The 26,928-nt window shown below is 41.0% G+C and overlaps 1 protein-coding gene across 1 annotated transcript in view; it reads right to left on the reverse strand.

The window, feature by feature from the left end:
• vat1 (vesicle amine transport 1) overlaps nucleotides 1–26,928 on the reverse strand; it is an 89,292-nt gene that overhangs the window by 59,716 nt on the left and 2,648 nt on the right. The window lies entirely within an intron of this gene.

Genomic DNA, 26,928 nt, shown 5'->3' on the forward strand with positions numbered 1-26,928 from the left:
TAATTTTCTTTACAACCTCCGTCTGTGCTCTCCTCTGCCAGCCATGTCTGTAAATAACCTTCCACTTTCCTGTTTTAATGTCATCCCCGTGCTCTCGTGTTGCCCCGCAGACTGAGGGATGAGTCAGTCTTTGAAGGTAATGTGCACACTGTGCGGCCCCCTCGGCTGGCAAAACTTAAATTGAACTGCAGTGTAGCAGCAGCGCAAACATTAAGTAGTGTTTTTAAATGACTCCCTACATACTGCTTCAGGAGCGTCAAGTGTGACGGATTACATGACATGTACGCTTTTCTATCCGAAGAGAACAATTGGGCCGTCTACCTGATCCTGCAACTCCGGACTTCTCAAAGTAATGTTTTTTTTTCTCTCAGTCTTTTCTGTAAGAGAGTCTGTTGGTCAGCTTCCACGTCAACCATTTCTCTTTGGAAGCAGGACCTTTTGGTTGGTGAGCTGATGAACCCTGACAGCACTTAGGAGTAGATGAGAACAGACAGGCCCATCGACTGTAAGTCCAAACACTCTGACAGCTACTGAAAGCTTTACCTTCATATCCTCGAGTGTTGTCTGGCAACTAAACTGTCCTAACTTTCCAGCTAGACAATAAACCATTGATGAGATAAACTGAAGTGATTGATGAAACATCAGCGATTTTGGGGGAGTAAAAGAAGAGGGCAACAAACTAAGAAAAAGAACAAATAAATATAACAGGATTCTGAAAGGGTTCCAGCTTGTTCCTTTACAGAGGAGAGAATGTGTTGACTGGGTCACAATAGAGTGTCGACAAAAAAGGACTGTATGTGAAAAACACGTTGTTAGTGTCATCTCTGACCATAAGGAGAACTGCACCAGTAACCTGTTGCCCGCGCTCACTGTCATGCTTGTATGTGCCTGAACGAGCATCCTGACCAATTAACCCCAACCCCAAAATGATGCTGAAGTTATATATTCATTACAAATTACTCATTTGCAAGTTATTATGCCTATTTGGGAGCTACTGTATTTGAGACAATATTCTGACATTCTGTATCTCTGAAATTCAAATCAATTGTTGTGAATTGCAGCTACAAACTTCCAGAGGTAGCTTTAAGCAAATGTAAGATGTGTATTTTCAAAAGATTTTCAGCAGTTTATTCCTTAAAGGACAAGAAGAGAAAGGGACAGTTTTAGATCAACACAGGAGTCAGCGAGGAGCAGGAGGAAGGTGCTGCCCAGGGCAGGAAGTGAGCAGTAGAAATGAGGCCAACACCCACAGCGGGGGCACGAGACCTGCTGTGCCCCTACAGTTTGGGCTGACACTTAAAGAGGATTAGGCTTGTGCTGCCAGTGTGTGGTTGTGTCTAACAGAGGGGGCAGTGGGAAGCATCATTTCCATTGCACTGGTCTGTATTGTCCCATCAGCCTGCATGAACGTCAAAGACGGCAGTCATGCAGGCACTGACACAGACGTGTTCCTCTCGTCGATGAATACAAAATCAGCAGCGGCGTTGATTGTAACGGGAGACCAGCTTTGGTGTTTATCTCGACATTCTCCTGCGAACAGGCAGGTTTATTACAGCAGGATGTCGACGCCTGAAATTCAGAAATCTGATCAGCCATTTGCCCTTTACTGCCGAGACACCATGAGGATTAGAAGTACCTTTGTGGGTTCATGCTCTGATTCTGCATTCTTTAGTTTTTTCCATTCTGCGATAAGCACAGAGAGCCCAGTCATCTTATCCCTGATTTTATCAATACAGGAAGGACAAGATTGCACAACGTTCTTGGCTAATTAGTACAATTTGCAAACAGGCTCGTGTGCTCTGAAATGGCAGGGAAATAGAGAAGTGCTGCGATTGACAGAGACACACTTAAGATGACGGAGTGATGAGCAGTGAGAGAGACAGTACTTGGCCAGCCTGCTGACAAAAGCCTTCAGAGGAGAGACACAAATTGCATACAGTCATGAGAGGATTTGTAATGAGAGGCAGTGTGTGACCAAGCTGAACTCGCTAGCATGCACGACACACACGCACGCACGCACACACGACACACACGCACACACACACGGGAAGCAGTTGGTGTTCCAAATTCATGTGGAAGGAATTGACCATCAGTGTACGAAACAAGCAATGCCTTCAACAGCATATTAATCTGATGACCTTCCCCATGTTAGCCCGAAAGATTTTCAACTTTATTGTTTCCTGTTTCCCAGCAGATGATCTCAACATAGTGAAGACCAACTTGGGCTCATCCCCGGGGTGGTTTCGCAGTAAAAAAAAACAGACTGTGGAGATTAATTATCCCACGGTTTTGTGGTTTCTGTACTAAAGTGCTGCTAATTAAAATCTGTGAGCGTATGCTTTTATATCGTTTTGTGGCCGTCTTTGTCTTTATCGTCTTCACGCCTGAGTTTACATCTGAGGCAGCTTCTTGTTATGTCTTTGACCATCAGTCAGAGTTATTGATATTTTAGGACATTGTGTTTCTTCCATCATGTGTTTTCAGGTGGAAGCAAACACCCTGTTTCCCTCAGGGATTACAGGCGCTGTATAGAGCTGCTTGTTTGACTGAGCCTTTTCTAATGTAGGTCTGCTAAGAAGAGAGCGATAGTGTGGTTTTGCAATGATATTCAGTTACCAGGGCTTAGGTTTAAATTCCACTGAATGATAGACATCTAGGAGCCTGCCCATGAAATAGAAAGGACAAAGTTTGAAGGTTTATCGAGAGTCATGGCTGTGGCAAATCTCCATGTGCAGTCGCAAGAACGACTCAGTCATGTTTTACTCTACATTAATCCACTGTAATATCTAAACAGATTTTTGTTGGATTGTTAGATTGGCGTGAATATTTTTTACACATGGAGCACAGAAGATTCAATGACACAAACTATTACATTTCATTAGCTTTTCTGCAGTGCCACCAACTGTAAAGGTTTGTACTCATCCCCCTAAATATCTCCACGTAATGCTATCATTTTAGATAATGGCTGAATCATTGTAAACGCATCTTAAACTTTACAAAAATGGCACTGCCAAAATGTTAGCATGTTTAACATATAGAGCACACAAGGCTAATTTAGAGGTATTATTTTGCTTTAAAGAACATGATGCATCCTGTAATGACGCATCAATTAATAATTGTGATGGGATTCATTTTTTTTATTTTCAGGTTTGTCTGTAATGACAGCACAAGCCTGTTACCACAGATATCGCTCCCTCCTTAGAAATTCTTCCAGCTCCTTCTCAGAGATATAAAAAGGCCACATGATCTGTAAATCCCCTCAATTTATTCATTTATTTTATTCTCATGTTTCGGGTCTATCCTATAACGATGATGTCAGGTTTCTTTAATAGTGATGCGATAGTTAAGATTTCATTGTCAGTCTCAGTCATCCGAGTTGGTCGCTACTTAAATTCCGACATTTTAGTCATAAATTCTGCCTGATATTAGTCAAGAAGCTATGACGTGCTCTGCACGAAACTTGCCAAACATAAGGTAGGTAAGAAGTTTATCGGAGCATAGGTAACATGTTCCCCCCCTGATTCTCAGGTTGTATCTGATGGATCGCCTGTTTCAGTCCACTTGATCGAGAACACTAATCAGCTGTCTGCAGTTCACAATATAATGAAAAACTACAACAGCAAGTTACAGTTGAAGCACTTTGTCACCTTGCAAACAGCTGTTCTATATTGTGTGACAATCCAGCAGATTGAATTGTCTATCAAACTGGAGGACTCGAGTTCATCAATCTGCTGCACCTTCTGCTGCATAATATCATAATGGAAACAAATCCCCTTCTGTGCCTCCTGTGTCCATGGGGCTGTGTATACTCTGCCATTTGAAATAAAGGTACATTAAAAATGTTGAATATTCCCAAAATAATAAATGATGCCAACACAATCTGCTCCAATCAGATTATTGTTCTATTCAACAATGTCTCATCTATTTGTGTCTCTTTGGGAAGGTCAATGAATCCCAACGTCACCCTGACGGACCCCCCAGCCTCTTTGTTTGGAATTTTTATATTTGCTGCAGGGTCTTTGTCTCCCATTTACATAGTCTCACATTAGGGAGATACCCTTTTTAGTTGTTCACTGTCTGGCTGCTAAGCAGCTTGACTGCAGACATTGGGGATTTAGTGCCTTGATAAAGGTCACGTCACTGTCAAGCACACACTGAAGGTAAAGCATTTTCTTTTCACAGCTAACAACTCGGTAAAACAATTTCCCTTATTAGAGTTTGACCTGATGAAGGAACCTTTTCTAGGTCAGTTCAATTTCACATCTTTTAATGTGTTTGGGATCTGAAGGTAAAGTAAGAAGCATTCAAGTTTATGAAGATGAATTCTGTAAAACATTGTAAAGAAGCAGCAGCTGCATCATCAGCAACAGAGTTCTTCCTGCACATTACAGTATAGGCTACATTTGAATCTTGCATTCACTTCTTACCTACCCCAGCCTCCCGCCTTAATGTTTAAACATCCAAAATGATCTAGATGTGAGCTTAAGAAATAAGACTATTGGAGGTAAATATTCAGAAAACAGAGAGATTCATTTTTTTACATGTGCAGAAACAACGACAACCACAAATGCATTGGCATGAAAGACACACGTTAACAAAGTCACTTTATACTGAAACATCAGGTCAGCTAACTCACAAGATCGCACCTTTCCCCTGCAAAAATACCACTCTTGAAATACCAGACTTCATTGACTGTCAACCATCTCCAACCTGAACTAGCACAGAAAATCGAATATAGGAATAAGAGAAGGCCTTTCCTGTAATGACAGCTCACTATACACCTTATAGACCCTTAGACTTTTTTTTCCTCTAAAGTTGGTGAAGTTGCAGATAAGCACACATTCCATGTGTGTTTCTGTGTGTGACATTGTGGCAAAGGATATATTACTAAATGTTCAGTAGGCTAGTATCTATTTCACATAATTAGCCTTGACTTCTATAAATAATCTTACCCTGTGCTTGGTATTAAACGCATTTAATTGCTTCTTTTTAATACAATGTAAAATGTGCATGATGGCAGCAATTTAGATAATAATAAACTTGCTCCACCTTTGGAATAAGCAACCAAGGCTGTTGAAACATAATGGAAACAAGCTCATCATCTATATAGTCTCTCGGGGGCGAAAGTCTCTCAGCCTCTGGCAGGCTCAGTCAAGGTGATTATGGTGTAATAAAACCCGAGTCCACTTGTGTGTTGTAGAACAGGATTGTCAGACCGGCTAATCTGAGGCTCAAATCCCCCTCCTGCACACACGAAGCAGCAGGATTTCTAATACATTACGAGTCCAGTTTGGATTTTTACGTTTACATTTTTACTAGAGCACTAGACAGGTGTTTGCAAACGTTAACATTACCATTAACAGCATAAAGCAACTATGGTAATTATCAGAGGACAACGCAGACAAGATATATGCACATCATTCAGTGTGTGTTCTCTGTTCTCTGACATCCTGACTGGATGAATAGTAACATGATCATTGCAGAATGTGAATCTAACCCTGATCCCTGCATGAGTTTCCACAGAGACACTGACGTCATGGCAACCGTGGCGGTGAAGCCTCAGAATGTTAACAAGCTCGCTGATGTCCAAGACACACTGTCAGTTACCTGGCGGAGGTGAGTCAACCCGAGAGCAAAAAGTACAACATGTTTGGAGGAAATTTCTGAAGAGAAAGACGGAGGAGGAGAAGAAGACAAGGGATGGGGGAGGGGGGAGACACGGGTGGTTTATTGGTACGGAAAAAGCTACTGAGCCATTCCTAAATCAGACCTGTGTAGCGCTGAGCACATATTCCAACATGAAACACGATGGGAGTGTGTTCAGCTTGCTGCCCACCTCCCCTCCCTTCATCCATCTTTATTTGGCTCTGCTTTATAACAGGTTGCTCATGTTGTCCTGACCTGTTACTCAGGATGCTGTGCTGCCACCAAAGCTCCTCAAACTTGGAAAACTTTAAGCTGCAATACATAGAAATCTCACAGATGTGCTTTGGGTGTTTTTTGGGGTGTTTTTTGTTGATGTGGACTGATTTTTCACAAATATGTCTGTTGCATTGGCTTTGCAAGCATAGCTGTTTATTATTCTGTGTAGTTTATGAGAGAGGTGGATTTATATTCGTAGCAGTTAGACCCTGGAAAAGCCATCATTGCCAGGTTTGTGTGGCGAATTACCAAGTTGGCAGCAATTGCTTTCAGACTCGGAGCAAGAAACAGAAAGGGAACTTTGTTAGATGGAGTGCTGCTGCAGTTGTTTCTTGCATGTCGTCTCTGCAGAGAAATGGCTATGGCATAAAGCTGGCCAGCTCCGACTTAAGATGGGTAATGGCAAGGCAGAGATCAACAACCTCAAGACCGAACTAAAACATTTTGGAACGCTTGTTATCATGCAGAACATAGCTATTTTGGGTTTTTCTCTCGTTGTGTGCTAAGTGCAATGATTGTATTTATGCGTCTGTGTATGTCCGATAAGAAAAGAATATAGACTTCATTAATTAAAGAAAAACACATTGTTGAGAAACAGTCTAATTATTAAAAGGATTAGTTTCCTCCAGAACTCTGCACATAACTTTTCCGCCAATATTTTGTTACTTGTGTGAGTTTAAATGTTATTTATAGAGTAATCTGGCTGGTTTGCTTTGCATGTTTATGTGTATGTGTGCATCATTTGCTGTGTGCATGTGTGTGTGTCCATGTTTATTTATGCTCTGTGGAAATGCATACATTTCTTTCTGGGCAAAGAGGCAAACAGATGAACAAACAGCAAATGAAGGAGGGCCGGCCTGGAGGCTTTTGTGCATACATTTGTGTGTTTGTGTGTAAAAGAGAGTTAGCGGTAGCAACAAAAGCGTACTTAGTGCCTGTTTTGGTCCCCTCCCCGTCTGAGTTTGCCTTTGTGTTCTAAGTGTATAACTCCTGTTGATGGCAGAGTTGTGTCAGCAAGATATGTAGCCTCCGTCCTGCATGACACATAAATCACTGCTTCCCCCTTTGAGTTAGCTTACACCACACACACATCCAACTAAAACAGCACAGACCACAGAAAAGAAAGCACCAACTAAATATTTCCTCACACAAACTTTAGCATACTTATCTGAAGCTATACACAAACATATATATTTGCAAAACAAATACTTTTGAAGGTAGGTATTTCTTACTCATTGGCGGAAATAGCAGTCAAATAATGGCCCTATAAAGAAAAAAGCATCTAAATTCATTACATTCCCACTCTTTCACAATATGTGTTCTATATTCATTTGCTCAGTTCTTCCAGATTCTCTCCTCTACTCTCTCCAGCCACTGCATCTAGATTCTCCCCACTGCATTCGTGTTCCTGTAACATGAAAGCTTCATCTTGTGGCCTTTCTGATGAAATTTTCAGAAATGCTCGAAACACACTGAGCTGGTTATGAGGAGGCATCCAACACCAGAATGGCATCCTGGCTTATAAATGAGTCCTACACCCCTGGGACAGGCCTGGAGCCAGGGTCAGACTCTAGCCTGGCAGAGTTAGAAGACCACGCTGAATGCGCAGAGCTGCAGCAACACGAGCGTAAACGCATTTCACACCATGGAGGTTTTCCTGCGGTGAAAAAACAAGCGCATGTTTAGGTTTGTTAGCTTCGGCTGGCAGACGTGAGGATGTGTGGTTTTTGTTAAAAGGCCAGGTACAAGGCTGACAACTGGTTGGGGGAAAGGAAGTAGTCATGATTTTTTAAATGATTGTACATTTCTTCTTTGCTACACTTATCCATTTTATATAGCTTAATGCCTCATACAGGCCTGTATTAAATACACAAAATGTGCTGTAAGCAGCGGAATGAAGCTCAGTGTCACTTCAAGACTTTTTCTTACTCAAGCATTCATTCATCAAGTCATTATTCAGTCATTTGAATATGAGCAACATTTTCCATATTTTTATCAAATTTTTGCCAACTGGAGACACTTTCTGTTGATGCCTGTGCCTGTTTTTGTCAAGTATGACCTGGTTTTAAATGCATCTAGATATGATGAAGAATAACTTAATTAGATGAGGAGGCAAAAAAACAAAGGATAACAAAAAAGGTTGACTATATTTATACAAGCACATCTATGACACGAACACTTGTACTTGAAAATGTGAATGCTTCAAACATCTTTCACCGAGTTATTATAGAATTCAGTGTCATATTTATGAGTGCAGTGTCCCTGATGGATTTAGTTTCACTACATAGAGGAAAGGCTTCATTGATTCAAATGTCTTACCATGCAGGAATTGCTTACCATAGAAAATGGTAATGTTTAAAAAGGGATCACCTGTTTAAACAACATGTAAAGTAAAGCAGATTATGGACATATACATCCTGTACTTTCATTCACAAAAGCCCTCTCTCTTCTTCCTTTTTGTATTATTCCATTCTCCTACAATTCAGTCTTTATCTCTCACCTGCTGATTACTTCTTCTGCAAAGACAATGAAACAGGCGCTCTCTGAAAGGCCAGTTATGAGGAGAGATGAGTTAACCGTGCTATCGTCAAGGAAATGAGCTCGTTTGTGATTTAATTTCAGATTTTGAGGCTTAATTATTTGTGTGTTCCACAACGGGTGTGTGTAGATAATTGTGTGACTTTGTGTGGTCAGGGTTTGTGCACAAATGTGGAAAACATGAACATTATATAGATCTTCTACAGTATAGCACATGCGTGGGCACTGAAAATGATGGCACTTAAATATGAAGGCAATTATTCAAGACAGCTTGACTTAGGTCCGTCTCCTGGAAACAAGGCTGAGAGCGTCTGTTTCTGTGGTATAAACATATGTTATACAGAATAATAAAAAAAATGCTGGATCAGAACTGGGTATATGTATTCTTTCATGTGGACTCTGATGGATTTGAACCATGAAATTAGGCTGTAAACTCCTCCTTATGGTTTACAAGACACACACACACACACACACACACACACACTACAGAGGTGAGTGACAGACATGTTGCTGAACGCAGGGGTGTCCTTCTGCCATCTGCTCAAGGACTTCATAACACACACACATGCACACACACACTCCCAGGATGAATACTGGGTCACTAACTCTCACAGAGGATGTCATACAACCGCGGAGGCTGTGGATCTCTTGGTGACACTAAAGATCGTCTTGAGAGACAGGTGAAAGTTTTACAGCAAATCTTATCAGGCCGAAGTCAGTCTGTGGACAACGCTATTTTAAAAACATCTCTTTTTAGTGTCAGTGGCACAAAAATATGAGACCATGTAAACTAACTTAAGTTCTCCCAAAACAATCTTCCAATGTCAGTGTTAGAAAAGAAAAGAGCCACACAGACACTCATCCCCACACGAGCGAGAGATGACAAAGCAGCAACGATACAATTGAGCCTCGGGCTCAACATCAATACCTCCTACTGATTTTCTTTTTGTCCTGTCACAAAAAATGAACAATTTGGGAACAATAGACCATACCATTCACTCCTCTGCTTATTTCTCTCTTCATTTCGCTCTACAGGCGTTTATTGCGGTTGCTGAAAATAACAACATAATAGCTCCAGTTTGTATTCTTTGCAGGCTGCAGATCAGGGTCAGGTGCAGTCAGAGAGAGATAGCTGTATTTCATTTGGGTTATTTTATCTTCCAGGGTCATGGCCCTCCAGAGTCGGGGGTGATGAAGGGTCAAAGAAAAAAGTCAGAAGAGGGACCAATGGGTCCTTTTTCATTGTTCCCTCTTAAGCGTGCCTTTGTTTCTCTTTAAGTATCTTATTGGTTTGACCTTGATATTTAAAATATCTCCATTAAAGGCAACATTTTTTAAATCTACATTTTATTGTTGTTTATCCTAAGAATGTCATATTAAAATGCATTTTTGACAGCATAATTAAAAAAAACCAGCTAATTTATAAATACTATTTTTTAAGTTGATGGTTTTTATTAGTCTTATAGTAATCCTACATTTGCATAAATCAGGGTGTGGTTTATTTGACTGACAGGTAGGTGCTTTCTAGCTGTTTGCAAAGATGCTTAAAGCCAACCTGAACTATGGCTTTGCATGATTCTAGATCTAAAGTTAGGTTGAGACAGAATTTTAATGGCTGCCATTGTTGGACTTCTTAAATTCTCTTCAGAAGCAAATAGGTGATGTAGCTTTGCTTTTTGTTTTTGAAAAGAAAGAACAGTGTTGATATTTTGACAACATTAGCATATGGTAACACAAGGTATGGACATGACTAGCAAAGATTGCAATCCGTTTCCAGATCCTCTGCAGGCTTTCGAGTACACACTTGAAAGACAAGCCGAGGAAGCAGACCCTCATTGGCTTAGGGATGGCGAGTGTTTAGTCGACACTGGTAGGTGTTTGGTATTCTAATAGCAGAGAGGGTGAAAACTGACCGGCCTCCCCTGGAGAGATGAGAGATGTGAGAATAAAATCAAATTAGCTGAAAACAAAGGAAGCAGTGCTGAAAAGCAGCCACATCTCTGGTGGCAAACAGACACAGCTCCTCCCACCACTGGCTCTCCTGAGAGGAAGGGCCACGCCCCCATCTCACAACTCAGCCAAAACCGAGGACTTCAAAGCGGCCTCACACAAACGCCACACACAGGGTCCGTCTGATACATCTCCGGTCATGTGACTGCAGGCCAGGTGCACTCAGACTGGGGTCCTTGGCGAAGAAAAGAAGTTTCTGCTCCTGTCAAATTTGATCGGCGGCCAATCAGGGGCTGTCCCCCCTTGGAGATGGACATTTTTGGAGGATCAGGCCGTCTCCCAGATTGGCTGAGCACCTGCTGCTTTTCAATATGCCCACCCGCTCCCCACAGCGTCACAACAGGCCTCTCATTCTCACTCCTCAAGCCCCCCTCCCTTCTTATCTCCCCCGGTCAGGTGGGAGCAAACACATGCCCGCTGTCTCATAAACACAAAGCTGTGCCAGCACTGCTCAGTTAGCTGCATGGAGCCCTGAGAGACATCCGACTATCACACACACTGGTGATGGAGCCAAACAGTTCAGGGGGGGACCAGACAGGCAATAACAGAACGAATCCCACAAACCTTTAACATAAACCAGCACACACACACATACATTCAGCATTAATCAGACAAAAGAAAGAACAAAGCAACAGAAGGGAAGCAAGACAAGAAATGGCTTACAGTGGTCCAAAAGGCAGAGGCCTGATAAAAGATTGCAGCATGATAAAAGCGATTATAAAAAATCTTCACACTGTATTTTTAGAACAGATTAAGTAAGGCAGGCCAAATAAGAAATTGCCTTTCCCCTCTGATCATTCATAACTCGCAAAAAGGCAATGATGACCAATATGGCTGACCATCAAACCACAGCGCCTTCCAGCAAATAGCCGTGTAATGTAGGCAGGGGCGGTATTAGGAGCTGCCACCGAGCTGGAGGTCGGCTGATGGAGCCAGAGCGGCTCCCCTATGATGACAGACACACGAGGGAAATCAAGCCAATCATTCCACCCCCCCATCCCCCCCCAACACACACAAAGCCCAATCCTTCTCACTTCCTTTTACCTTTAAATAACCGCACTCCTGCTTTTCTTCTCTCTCTCCATCTGTATCGCTCGCTCAGCCTCCTCCACCATTGATCTATTAACCCGACCCCTCTCAGCAGAGGAACCGGGGCAATCTCCGTCTGGCAAAACCAATTCAACAGACAGTGTAATGCGCTCCACTTCAGCTAAGCTCCAACTGGAGCTCTTCAGCTGGAAATAACATTTCCATAGTTTGCTAACACTGAATTAATGCCAGTTATAATGGCTGTTTGAAATTAAGACAAGAAACACAAGTGCTTTTTTTTTCAAAGGCTCATAGTTGTCGAAAATGTAAATATCATACATGCTGCAATTGAAAAACCTTTCCCCCCCCTCCTTCCTCATCCACTATCTCACCTTTTTCTCTCTGTCTTCTAATCTTAGCGAAGGGATTTTGATAGATTGGATGATGGAGTGGGATAGGCAGATTGTAAGATTGTAGATCAAGGCATCAGCAACATGCAGCATCCTGTGAAAATGAGAGCTTTAACATCAGGGGAAGAATGAGGCAAGCAGAGGAAAACAGAGGAAAAAGTGCTCTTGTGTCTAGAAGAGAGAGAAGATAATTTGAAAGAAAATGATGGCACTTGGGAGGGACGTTAATAGTGATAAAGTACTCTGCTGGAAGAAAGTCCACTCAAATCTATACAGCTGTAGCCACTCAACTGCTAGCAAGTGATGGAATTTGAAACGTTGTTTTGCCAGTATTTTTTAAACCCCATAGTGAGCATTTGGAGACATAAATACACTGAGCCTCTCTCTCACACACACACACATGCACACACACAAAGCAGATCATACTAATGCTTTGTAGGTTTTAGCATTTCCACTTGAGAGCCTCTAAAACAATTAAGTATAAACACCCACACACTATGACTTGTTAGTCAGTAATACCTTATTAGTTACTTCACAGTTAGTTACAGTAAGACTCAAAAAAGTGTTAACTTATAAAGAAAGCATTGAAACGCCTTGATGGCCGGCAGAACTCACGTAAATTCCCATAAGGTGCACTTTGGAAGTTAAGGCTGTCAATCAAACTATTTTCATAAAATTCCTTTGAATGGAGTGCAAAATAAAAGCACAAGTAGAGAAAAAATTGACTTCTCATTTTTTAAGATTGGTATTCTTAATGTGTTGTTTTTGCAGCCCTTTTTACAGTGATACCTAATTGGAAGTGGGTTATTGCAGGACGCTTTTCTGTAAAAATGTTCAACCTCTTTTTATAATTTCTTGAATCAAACAAAATCATTCTAAAACGTTAAGCCCTGACCATATTCGCCACATCTGCCATGCTAACTTAAATTAAATTTGGGCGTGTTTTTTTAAAATACGAGTTTAAGTCTGCAGAAATTAATTTATTTTAACTGCATGGTTTCAACTGAACATTTAAAAATGTATTTTCAAACCATGGCGCTAAGCTATTCATGTACAAGCCCCTTATCTTGCGGTGTGACATGTATCTGAAATTAGAGCCGACATATTACACATTGAGCATGGAGTATCAGAAGCGTAACTCCCAATGATGATCACACCTGTCATCGACACCATCTTGAGCTTCAACGTGCCGCTGTCAGACTCCTCACTCGCTCTAACCCTCTCTAGCATCTCTCTGTGTGTCCACAACCCTTACCTCAACTGTTTGTGTGTGCTTATGATAAATCATTTATCAGCAGAGTCAAGCAGGTCATGCATCATAGCCTTCTCTGATGATGGAGACGTTGCATATTTTGCCTGAAATACATCCAGCCGGTGTGCAGACTGAATATCAATGGAGCTGATATGGGGTTACTACATAGCTCTGAGGCTGCCATTAATGAAATGCTTTAGTTAAAAAAGCTATCTGTTTATGGTGCACAGCATTAATTGTTTTGCCCCAAAGATAGAACATTATGAAAATGTTCTTTTATTTAAAGCCATTAGCTGCACATTATCGTTGTGTGATGGCTCGTCTCTGGAGGCCATGCTGTGGATGTACACAGCTCATTAAAATGTGGAGCAATAATGGGAACAAGCTTGATTATCTGGTAATGACATGTTGTCTCATAAAGGAAGCAGGGAGCTACAGTGCAGGGATTAACTCGTGTACAACGCTAAGCTGACTAAAATATTTCATTTCCATTGTCGGATTATGAATGTTTCACTTAGTCAGATGACCCTCGCTAAAATGTAAACAAAAGCCGGTGTCAGAGTGGGGTTAAAGGGTCAGTTCACCCAATTGACCAAACAGAAAATATACTTGGTGTATGCATCTGAGATTTCTGTCATCAGTCCTGTGTCATGGACATGAAATGAATTCCAATTCAAGTGAACAAATAAAAGCAGCCATGCTATCAACTCAACAAGCTTTTAACCCAAACGTATGCCAACCGGTTTGGCAGAAATGGGAATTAAGATTATCTTGGTTACCATGTTTCTGTTGGCATGCTATTGTTTGCAATGAGAATAATAAGTTTTGGTCATAAACCACACCAAACTAGAATGCTAGAATGTGAAACAAGAACGTGATCACTGAAATTATAACCTTTTATCCCAAACCAAGTAGCATCGCATCCATGCAAGTCATGTTGAGATTTCTGGAGAAACAAAAACCTGACCTTGCTAAAAAAAAAAAAAAAAAGTAATCACTAAGATCAGTGGATGTTATCCTCTATGGACAATCAATTTCCTGTAAATTGCTAACAAGGCATGTATTATTTTGTAATTTGGATGATCAGTAAAAACAGAATTACTAGGGTGTATCTCACACAACCTTTCGCTGATTGTTAATTCTTGCATTGGCCTACACACGCATGGTGAAGTAACAGGTTTCTGCAGCCGGTTCCTGTTGGATGAAGCACAATGCACATCTATTGACTGAGAGGCATGCAGTGGGCCAGTGGCTGTCTGCCCAGGAGTAAAGAGATTGAGTCCCCCCCCCCCCCAACCAAGTGTGTTTGTGTGTGCACCCATTTGCTCTTTCATTAACACAGAACCTCTATTGTGATGTTTCTGGCAATCTGCAGTAACATTTGACTGGAGGTTTCTGCCAGCTTGCCTGTCTAACTCGCTCTCTGGAACCAAAGAAGAAAAACAGGTGAAAAATCTCACCCTGAATTATTTCCCCTTCACAAAGAGTTTGAAATAAAGTGGCAGACTGTGGAGGAGAGGGTCTCACAAATGTAAGGATTGAAAGTTAGTATATTCACAAGAAATCCCCAGAGGAAAATCATTTTAGAAAAGAGATCTTATTTCTCCGAGACAACTTTAAAATCCATGTGAGAGCTAAATGAGACTATGGCTTATGTCTCCCTCATGTTCTCACCCTGGACTCCAGATAACATAGCTGCACAAAATTTCAACCTAGTCTCCCTTTCAGTTTCAAAGGAGATCTCATCAAGTTCTGATTTGATTCTCAGATTTGTCTCAAGTGTTGAGACTCGTTTTGAGCTCAGGTGGAGAACTTTGAGAGATCTGCTTTCTCCCACATTTGCACAGTTTAAAAACCTTCTGCATTGAAGACTTTTATTATTAATAGTCATTTCTGATGTGATAATAGATGGCACCTTATCTAAAAGTCACCAAATGCCTTTTAAATGTCAGATTCTCCTCTGCTTTTGAGGTGTCGCATCAGTAGCAAAAGTATAAGGTCTAATCAGCATCATCACATCAGCAATGTGATAAAGCTGTTGACATTTGGGATGTTTCGACCGTCAAACTTTTTTGTTCGGAGAGCATGGAGCTGTGCTATCAAGTATCAGCCTCCCCTGTCCTCACAGCATTTCACCCATATCCTGCCCTACTCACCTGCCAGTCACCCTCCTTCTGGATGATTGACAGCTCTGTTAGCAAGTGGGGAGAGACAGGGAGACTGAGCAAGTCCAGTCACATCTGTTGTTTTACAGGCAGCCTGCGTTCAACCCCGGGGATCTCATTATAACCCGGCCTGTTGACAGAATCGCTCATGAAGCACTCAGCCACACAGCACATACACACAAACAAGACAAAAATGTCAGCATGTGTTTCTTGTGTTCACTCAATACAGACATGTTCGTTTTATCAACCTGTCAATAGGTGTAGATACAAATAAACCATGCGGATCCGAGTAACGACAGCCAGCTCAGAGCAACACATGCCAAACAAAATAATGAGTGACACTTTTTAGTATTCACAGCTTCTGCCGATCTGGGATTAAACTTTGCCTAAACAGATACGAAAGGTGTTCAAATGCAGCCTTCAAAGTTAAATGCAGCAGTGGTGAGGCAGAGAGGTGCCGTTTCAGAATGCCCCATGGCTCCGCTTCCCTTCTTGATGAGACAAAGTGGGCTGATTTGCGTCACATTACAGATTCTAACTGGCATGACGGGCACAGCACTACATGCAAATGCAGTGCTGTTTTCCCTGTGTGTGTATGTGTGTGTGTGTGTGTGTGTGTGCGTGTGTGTGTGTGTGTTGGTGGAAGAGGCGGGGGGGTTAAGGGAGGGCAGAAAAAGGACTGTAGGATAGCAGGGATAAAAAAACAACAACGTGCATGCTGGGATTTGTACACCGGTGCAAGCCATTGTGTCTCTCTGGCTCTCTGTCAGGGCAAGTTGCCCATTTGCTCCCCACTGTTAATTACATCCTGACACACACACACACACGCACACACACACACACACACACACACACACACCAACAGCTTGCAAATTGACTGGCCTATCAGCAGCTGTTCTCTTCATTTGAATAACAGATATTGTTCTTTTCTATGTAACAAAATAAATGTCCAAAATTAGGGTTCATTTCAGGATATTTACAATTTTGGTCTGACTGTATTTGCTTAGTCATTCAAACATTTTGTAATTTTATCAAAGATTGAAAATTACAAAATAGGTGTCACTTACCAAAGCCATTTTCAACAATCATCAAACACACACCTCAAATACACAATTAAAAACAATCATGAAATTATGTGCAATTACACCACCAATAAGAAAACTACTGGCTAAAAGGTGTTCACACTGGCACACAGATCCAACACAGACAAAAGGGCAATCTAAGACACTTCAACTGTTTAAAAGTTGAGCATCAGTTACAATGGTAGTCAATCAGGGGGATGCAACTCCCACAATCAAAATGGCTACCACCATGAGGTAAAAGAAAGGACACTAAAACTCAACAAAGCACTTCACTAAACTCCATTTAACACAGTAACTCAGGTGACCAACAAACAAAACTGGAGTGCAAGCGTCACAGATGACAGATCAACAGAAGTCACACTACAATTTGCCAAACTGCCACTTCCACAAGACAATATGGACACCATGTAGTCTACGACCACACACAAGTAATGGAGGCAACAAGTCACACAACTGGAGGCCCACCACTCTAAGGCCTTGTTCACATTGCACCTCCAAATCTGATTTTTAGCACATCCAGATTGTTTGTAGTTTGTGTTTGTTTAGCAGTCTGGACACAACAAGCCACATGAGATCTGATTTTTCCAAATCGGATTCAAAGCACATAGGTAGTTGGTTTTGAATGTGATTTAATCTGAACGTCTTGGTCGCTTCAATGCATCTTATGTGCCACTCGCAACACAACACCATCTACAATAAGACGACGACATAGATCTGGCGAGCCGGAAGTTAACTTTGGTCAGTGAAAGAAAACAGCAAGAATCAAAACAAACATGTAGTAAAACAAGCCTGTGGACAGACTGCTCCACAAGATTGTTTCAGTCAGAAATAGACACACTCCTCTGTCATCCATTTTCGCTGTTGTATTTCCTGGTCTCCACCCAGGATTACATCTAAAAATAAAAAGAAAGGAGAAATAACAAATAGTAAACCATTGGAAGGACGAATAAGTCAGCCCAGCTGGTCCTCTCCCTCACTAACCAGGGAGATCACTTACTGAATGTTCAAAGCACTCAGGCACTATACTCAGTTAATACTGACCATAAGGAAGAATAGTGCCTAACAAAGAAAACACACACAAGACCACAAGTTATACAAAAAACACATTTCATGCTTGTTTGATCCCGGATCTGCTCCCATTTGTTACGCCCCACCCAATGAGGCTAACGACAATCCACACCACACTAAACACCTTATTATCAACACACAAACTAAATGATAGTTAAGATCAACTGAGAAACTAATACAAAGACAATTCCTGACTCAGAGGCACAGCAGTCCCAACTCCAAATGCCCCGTCCTTGCTGAAGCCGGCATTGGATTTTTTAACACCGAAGCCAGGAGTGCCTCGATGTTCAATCAGTGGCTACACCTGGGCAGGAGATAACAGAGGAAGAAGGGACAAACAGTGCAGGGAAACCTAGAGCCACAATACTTACCAATAATCAAACAAATAATAGCCAAATACCTAAAGCCTGGGTTAGGATAAAAAAGGAACCTTGCAGTGAAGGAGAAAGGGAAGGCTGAACCTTTTTGGCTAGCTCTTAAATGTGTGTTGTGTTTTATGAGGAGGCAAACATGAAACCTTGAAAGTATCTGTATTATTTATCAGACGTAGCAGCACACTCTCTGCACATGCACTCATAATAGCCTTTGAATTCAGCCTCCATCCTTATTTTCCATTCTCCCTCTCAGTGTTTATTAAATAATTGAGTGCAGTCCTCACTTTCAGTGAGCATCATTGACCCATGCTCCCATGTGTCTGTTTTATTGAGACACCATGCTCATGCTGGGAAAGTATGTCAGTGTATGAGATATTCAGTCGAGCCAGTGGGTCAAGATCAGAAGTGGACATTAAAATTCATAAAGGACAATTTTGAAACTAAAAGCCCGTCTGTAGCAGAGAGAGGAGACGAGGTGATAAACACAGGGGCCTCGCGTTGGCATGGACGGACAACAAGCTGCAGGACAAAGCAAGGCCTCATGTCTGCTCGGCCACCTGCACCTGAGCCTGCCGGGGGCGTTTATGTGCACACAGACAAGACAACCTGCCATGCTGAGAAATTAAAAAGAGACATCACATCCCCAAACTATGAAAGGAATTCATGATGACAAAGGAGGTCATGTTTTTCCGGTTTTAGTATGAAAGTCCAACTCTGATTTGCATCCCTCCTCATGAAAAGAGAACAGTTGTGTTTCTCATGGCCGCTGTGCTCCAGCCACAGTAGATTAACCTGCTTGTCCAAGTGGAGAGGACAGAAAACTTCACAACGGACTCAAATCCTTCTTTAAGAAGAATTTTAATACTGAAAAAATATCTTAATAGAGTACGGACTAAAGCTGCCCTTGATCTGATGCATAGCTGCAAGGCAAGCTCTACCACACATTTCTATTTATAAAATAATCTCTTGCCAAAGGCTACACACAGGCTCAGACAATCTTTTTCAACCAGCATCTTATGCGGCCTCTTGTCCACCCTGCAACACCATTTAAATACTCTCTTCTTAACTCCTCTCAGGAAAAGTTTCTTTGGCTGACATTTGACTTCAGGGTCAGTGTTGCAAGCATTTAAAAGAAAGAAGACAGACACTGTCGGCACACAGAAAACCAGACTAGTCAAAGCAACTAAATCACATTACCCTTAAGGGTCCCACTTTATAATAACTGTCATCAATAAAGGGTAAATTGATAGGTAATTAACCTTTATTTAATAACAAACAATGAAATGTTGGTTAATAATGTTTATTAATTATCTGTAATACTATAATTTGTTGTTAACAGTTTATTGTTGAGAACACTTTAACAACTTTTACTGCCCTCTGTCAAATGCTGCTCCCTGCTACCACATGCATATATTTTACATTTAGTGACTTTATCTGTAAGTATGCAGATGTGAACTGTGAAAGACCTTTGTTGCTTATCATATATTCAAATTAAGATGAAGTTAAAGCGCGCACAGTTTTTATATTTGGATTCAAGTTTTGCTGCTGTTGGAGGAGACAGACTTGCATGAAATGTGACAGCGTGTGCATTGATGTGTGTTATCAATATCTCAGTCGCAATCATCTGTGCAAGACGAACGACATGTATCGACCTAGAAAAAAGATTAGCCTATGTACAGATATATAATGCATAGAAATACTGATTGATGAGTCAAATATTGTGTGCCAGTGGAGATAGAACTCAGTCAAAAGCATGGACATTTCATCAGAATAGTATAATTATTTAAACAGGATCTTTTTTTAGAGAAACAGTCAATATTATATGTGCTCCAGTGAGATGCGTGATAAGTGTGATTCACATTCGCCTTCATATTCTTACATTTTTTCAAACAAAAAAGCAGGACTGAAAGAGCTCATAAGAATGTTCAATCCACTGCTCCAAATAAGGCATTCAACAGAAAGGCGCTGGTGGCGCAGTGGTTTGTGCGTGTGTCCCTAATATGGAGGCTATAGGGTGCCACAGGAATGAGTCCTAAGACTTGAAACTGAGTTAGCATTTTAATGCCATGCTTCGTTAGATAAACTACATTATCTAAGAACCCAACTTGTGAATTTTTTACACGCCCTTAAAACTGCAAAGTTGCTAATAAGTGGCTAAATAAGACTACAATGGTTGTCGGGGACATTAAACATCATCATGCCGGGAACTCTCTCAATAGTCCGCCTTACAGCCTCTAGTCATGTTTTTCAGTGCTCTTGCAAATATTAGGTTAATATTGATTGATGAAACGGTTGTGACTTCAAAATCAATCAGTTCGCTTGTAGCATTTTGCTAGCTTTTTTCTCTCAGCTGCATTAGTGCTTCAAACTTTATAAAAGTGGTGTTCATCTGTGAACATTATCATGCTGAACAAAGCACCTACGCGTCAGAAACCTGTGTTCGCCACAGAGCTTATCTTCTGCAATGATCCAAAATCCAATGCAAAAATCCCACCGGCGAATTCTTGTTAGCACCCATGGCGAGGCTACTTTCAGGTTGACCAACAAAAACATGTCATTACTTTTCTAATCTATAGTCCTCAACGCAGGCGGCCCAGGTTCGCCAGGTTCAGCCTGTGGCTCCTTCTCCCCATGTCACTCTCTCTCTGTCTGATTCCCATCTCTAGCCATTGTTCTCTCCAAAAAAGGCCCCAAATAAATGTTTAAAAAAATAAAATAAATGTCTGCCTCATTCAAATCCCCAAATAAAACCTGAAGCTTTCTCTTTTTGAATCTTCTTTTGTTAAGTTTTAATGGCTCATGAATCGATCCCTCCTACATTTCTTCTAACAAGTTGAACAGCGAGGGAGGATAAAATAAGTGGAGAAAAAGCCTGTCCCTTTTGGCACCACAGAAGACAGTAGCCCAGAAAAATTACCTTTATTAAGTCTACAACGACCCTATTGATTTTCTGTTGTGTGTCTGCAATAATAATGAAGCAGCGGATGTCAGTGCGGCCACAGTGTGATCAGTGAATTCTTTGACAGCCTTTTCTCCAAGGACAAACTGTGACAAATTGCTGGCTGCAGGTGAATAAACTGATTTGATGGCTTAGAAAAACAACTTTTTAATAACTAAATAAAAATAATGTCCGTCTTTAAAGGTGGTGACGTTTTGCTAATGGTCCATTTTTTAACATACAGTATGAGCTACATAGTGAAATAACTTTTGTGTGTCTCTTAGGCGGTGGAATATATCTTTGCTTTGCTTCTTTGATAAACACCAGTGGTAAAAATATTATTTAATCCTCTCTGTTTAAAGGAAGAAACTAATAACTGCTGCACATGTTGATCATAAAACTGTGATGGGATTAGCACAAAAAGATTTTGGACATATTTTCCCTTTTCTTTTTTTGTCCCCTCTTTTTGCAACAGCACAACTAACTCAAATGTCAGTATCGTGTTTTAAATATTATGATTTATGGTATTATGGGCCAACAATTAGAAGATAAGACGAGAGAACTAATAAACTAGACATTTCCCTTGAAGATGGTCCTGATGATGTAGTGGTTGAGACCTAAGCCCGGAATTAAGTGAGACACTGTTTTTTGGCCGCCGTCATCCGTTTGTTTGTATTCAAGTTATACTGGTCATCAACAAACTACTGTATGTACATGACTGGAGGCTATATTGTTAATGGATGATGTGATAATAAACCTGAGTATGACTGCATAGATAATAACTAATGTGTCCTTTCTGTCACTTTATCATAACAAAAAAGGCAAAAAGACTAAAACGTGTCTCATGAAAATGGTCATAATGACAATCTTGTCACATTTTTTGTACAAGCACACTCACAATACTTCCTCATAAACAGCCTGGGAGGCAGGGGAGTGTAAGGCAGACTCAGATTCGTGCCCGTACAATCTCAAATTGCGGACTGATTTGATTCCTCACACATTCATATCTGAAACCATTTCTATGTAAATTCGCAGCTATTCTGACATTGTCGTTCACTGCTCCAGCAACACAGGCCACAGGACACATTTTAAAGCAGCCAAAGAGACTTTGATCCCTCTGAATACAAATGATGACACGGCTCAACAAAGAGGCCATTCACACGTCCTCCTCTATCACACTATGCAGCCGCCTTCAGGGCTCGTGGTAGTCAGATTAGCTACACTTAAACCTGCTAAAGCGCTAGAAGACGCTTGGCCATGCAAAGATACACAGAAAATAGAAAGACACATTAACATTCTTTGGATATGAGTGATTAAATGACTAGTTATCATATCAACGAACCAAATGATTTAAACCTAATCTGTAAAAATGTTGATAGTGTAATGTTAAATTAACATCTGTATCAACTACACATGAAGTCATGTGTTCTATCTGCTGTAGTTGAGGAGTAGAATAGATGCATGTGTATTCCAGTTGTCAAAAACGCTCTCTTGAATGCACACATACTCAACATCACCAATGAACTCAAGTTAATATAACTTGCGAGTTAAATCACAACACATATTACCCTGGCAGATGTAGGTCTGCAGCCATTTCCTGCCAATGTTTCTCTTGTTCATACATTTTGTGATAGAAGGGGGAAAACCGCCAAACCGGCATGCCTGCTGTTCCAATGGAGCTTTTAGACTCTGTCCACCAGTTTGCACAGGCGGAATCAGGATAAAAAAAGCCCTAAGTTTGGGAATCAGCTTATGGCTGGGCTCTCACTGTGTGTTTAGCTGTATAACAAAAATGTCAAACATGTTAGAAATTCATCCGAGCACTTGGGAGCAGCAAAACCGGCTGTGATAGTTCCTTGGGCCATTTTGTACCTTATAGGGCAAACAATTTGGAAGATTCGGCCTGATTTTAAATTGTGGGACCCAAACACAATTTAAAATGTGTGTGTGTGTGTGTGTGTGTGTGTGTGTGTGTGTGTGTGTGTGTGTGTTTGGGGGGGAGGGGTGTTTCAGTATCAGATGGGAGAGATCATACTTTTCCGAGAAAGTTAAAAATAGTGACCTGTTCTAAGAGAGAGAGAAGTTCTCATCAATCATATTAAACTTATTAGACAGAGAATTCAGACTGTTCTTGAAGAGAAGGGATGAGACACAGACTGAGTTCTGTTGGACTCAGCATGTGAATATTCAGAGATGTGACTTATTGTCTTATACAGTGTGATCTTAGACTTTTTGTGCAGTAAGAAATCTTCATGACTTCTACTTTGATGTGCAGAGAAATGGAACATCTTTGATGATGGACGGTCAGTCTGTGAACTTAAGGCAGTCCTCTCTGCACTGTCATAGCTTCTCTGTCTCATATTTCATCTTTTGTGCTCCACTGTATCTGCAAGAGGGAAGAGAAAGCAAAAGCTTGTTTCCACCAAGCGGTCCAGTATAGATCAGTACAGTTTGTTTGGTAAAGCCTGATACTGTTTACGTTTCCACAGCCAACCGTGCACTATTTTGTAGGCCAATAGCCGCGTCAGCTACGTAATAGCATGACATGACTGTAGAGCAGCGCAACACGGTCTACCCCAAATTCAACGAAGAAGATAAATGCGACACAATAAACGATCAACATCCAGCAATTCATCTACTTTGTCATTGCAGTGTTTCCCTATATGCATTTAGCAACGGCGGTGCGCTGCTCCAAAAATATGTCCGCCGCTGCTATTTTGTTTTATTTTTTATGAGAGAGCATGTATAGGGTTTTATTGCAAGTGAAATGTGTTCTGAAGTGTAGAATACATACATTCAGATTTATTTGCTGAGATCGATTTTGTTTATGGACCTTCATTTTCATCGCCGTTTGCCTAAACAGTGGGTGAATACAAACAAGCTAGTTAGATGCAAGGAAAAATATTCAGACAGAAATAGCTGGTTAAAAATGTAACATGTTTTTGAATATGTTTCACATATAGCAGGTAGAAAACAACAAAATCTCAACAGGAAGTTACACAAATAGGTCATTTAAGTTGTTTGCTCACTCTGGTCTGATTTTACAACAAAGATGTGATTTAATGTCTCACCAATGATCCGTGATTTTTCTGTAGCCATGTCTTAAAATCATCTTGATGATTAACTGAAAATTAACTAAGTATTTATTCATTTTGGGGCCATACTGACTAAACACGGCAGGTCAGCTTCATGACTTTTAACGAATGTGAATGTGGGCTCGTTCATTGCTATATCAGTAGTACAATGACGTTGGCGCCCATTGTGTTTTTGGGAATTGTGATTGGTACACAAAAAATAAAGTTTTTGCAATCTATAAACTCAATATCCAATACAAAAAACTACTTCCTCTATACTTTAGAAAACCATTTTTGTATTAAATGTGACCCATCAAAATGAATCTGTAACAATTTAGGCTAGTTAATCCATTACGCAATCCAATATTCTGTAACATGTGGCATTCTCCTGCACACTGAAAAGAGGTGTTCGCCTCAAGAAAGAATATAACCTGCTGTCAAATCCTAAGTCTTTAACTTCACTACCAACACAAACAGTGTCTTTTATTCCTCCACCTCACACTCCTCTTTACTTCACAGCTCTACCCACTCCTCAATCGCAGAAAGAGAAACTCATTATAGCTAAGGATTAGATCGATCAGTTGGTGTGGGGAAGGGGAGGGGGGTGCCGAGGATGGGCAGCAAGCCTTAGCCAAGCAATTTATGCCAACAATGGAGCTCATCTCTGCATATCCTGACTGGTTCATGGTGGAAAATACTCAGCAGCAAACAACTCAGTGAAACACACACAGACGCACACTGGTGAAAACTGATTCGAACTCCGTAGATTGCAGGCAAATTGACTGAGAATATAAAGTTGCGTCATATTCGTTTGCCCCTTGAAGGCTCCTGAATAATGGGATTATGACTTTTATTTTTATAGTTAGAAAGCTGTGTGTCTTTTTAAATTAAGCTAATTTCAAAATACATACCGACTCATTTGAAGGAACCTGCTGCACAATGAGAAAAATAAAGCTCCCCTTCGTAATGGAACATCTTTCCCCAACAATACTTTATTTTCAAAGCTGACATTTTCTCCTCTAAATAGGTTTATGCTTTGACCAGAAAGGCAGTCTCCCATCATTGCCTTGGAAACTAGCACAAGTAAACATAGGTGGGATTGGGTTGTTGCTTCACATGTAGCCTCATCTCACATCTCCTGCTCCCCTTCGTCTATCTTTATTTCCCATTTGGGGCAATCTTTGGTTTCAGTACCTGATTCCCATGAGTCAGGAATCTTGCACATGCATGTTTGTGTGGATGCCTAATGTTATGGGGGTTAATAACAGATTAAGCATCAAAGCAGTGAGCATCTGAGCTGCCAAGCTTTCCATAAATTAACTTTGCCTTTTGTCTCTATTTCTTCCTTATTTGTGTGTCATTATTTTTGTTGGGTGAAATCCATGCAAATGAAGAGGAGTCTAATCCTGTCCCTGTTTAGAGGTGATAAATGTACATTTTGGTTTTTTTCCATTCAAAATTCTTGTCAGACAGGTGGAGGGATGTCAGTTTTAAGAAATTATTCTGTCACATGCTATTTCAGTATAATTCAGTGTGAGTTTTTTTGCACAAGAATGTTAACGATGAAGTCTACAAAATCAACAAATTGCATTTCTTGACACAATCAAAATCTCCCTTATCAATTAATCATCTATACACAAATGGGTTTGTTGTTGAGTCAATGCAAACCATGCACGCTCTAATTAGACCCATTAAGGATGCTAATTACACACCTGAAAAATGGCCAACAAACAAGAAAACAGAGCGCAGATCCTGGCTTCCCCAGAAGGAAGAGACTGGGAACAGTGTGCCTATAATCCCTTTCACCACACAGATGCTGTCCTTGGCCTGAGAAAGAGCAGCATCCCGCAGGCAAAGACATGTTCTCATCTGCACAGAGGAGATAACTACACCTTACCCAGTCTCCACCCCTCCTCCACAAACCTGCCTCTGCACATCCTCCATTCTCCTGGCCGTCTAAGTTTTCTTTCTCCTGATGGTACACACACACACACACACACACGCATGCACGCATGCACACGTGCACGCACACAAATGTCCCTGCAAACTCTAGGGAAGATGAGTAGGGAGAAGAAAGACAGGAGTTTGAATGAGTTTGGACAGCAAAGTGAAAGCAAAGCTTTTTTTCCCTGTCTTTCTGCTCTGGTGTTGGCATTCTGTGTGAATCTCTACTGATCAAGTCACTTTGAAGTTTGCAGCCTTTGATATGGACAAAGATTGCAGAATTTGATCCCTGTTTAAAAAGGACCTGGCACACAGGGTTTCTTTGCTTGGTTGTGAAAACTTTTTTTTAACGAAAAATCAATGGCTGGTTCCAGCATCTATGGTGCATCTATGGTTTTATTGGTGTGACCAACTGGCCCACAACCTTCTGATATTGACTCAGCGCTCACAGTGCAGAGGGATTTGCAAATGACAAGCAGCAAGCAACAGGTTGATATGGAACTGTCACATTGCGTGATGATACACCAGAAGCAATCAAATCCAAGAGCTCTTAGCACTGCAGATAACATCGCTGCCTCTGTGGTGCTTCGATAGGAAATGAAGAAGTTGCTGTGCAGGTACACTGCAGCCACTTCAGAGTTTATTATTAGAACTGCTGCCCTTGTGAAGAGTCTCAGTGATCAGATAGAGTAAATGTTCATGTTAAGCTGAACATTGTGTATAGGGGTTGGCTGCTGTCAGTGGCTAGATCCAACATCCAGTTCAGCTGGATTATAGTGAATAGTGACAAAATACACAGAGATTTGCCATTACATGTTTTCTTAGCCAACAGCTACCATTTTTGTAGTTTTACTATGGCTGTAGTGGCTTAGTTACTTGATGGGCCATATAACCAGCCATCAGTGTGAATGGGTGTGAATGGGTAGGTGTGACATGTGGTGTAAAAGCGCATAGAGTATTCAGAAGACTACAAAAGCACTATACAAGCTCAAGTCCATTTATCCTTTACTTTGCAAAGCTTATTTAATGGCTCCAGATATGTATAAAGACAATATTGATTGAATGTTTGCAATATTTACCTGCAGGATACAGCTGGAATATATTAGAAATATTAGAGAGAAG

Source organism: Symphodus melops (assembly GCF_947650265.1).
Source record: "Symphodus melops genome assembly, chromosome: 17".
Classification (NCBI taxonomy): Eukaryota; Metazoa; Chordata; class Actinopteri; order Labriformes; family Labridae; genus Symphodus; species Symphodus melops.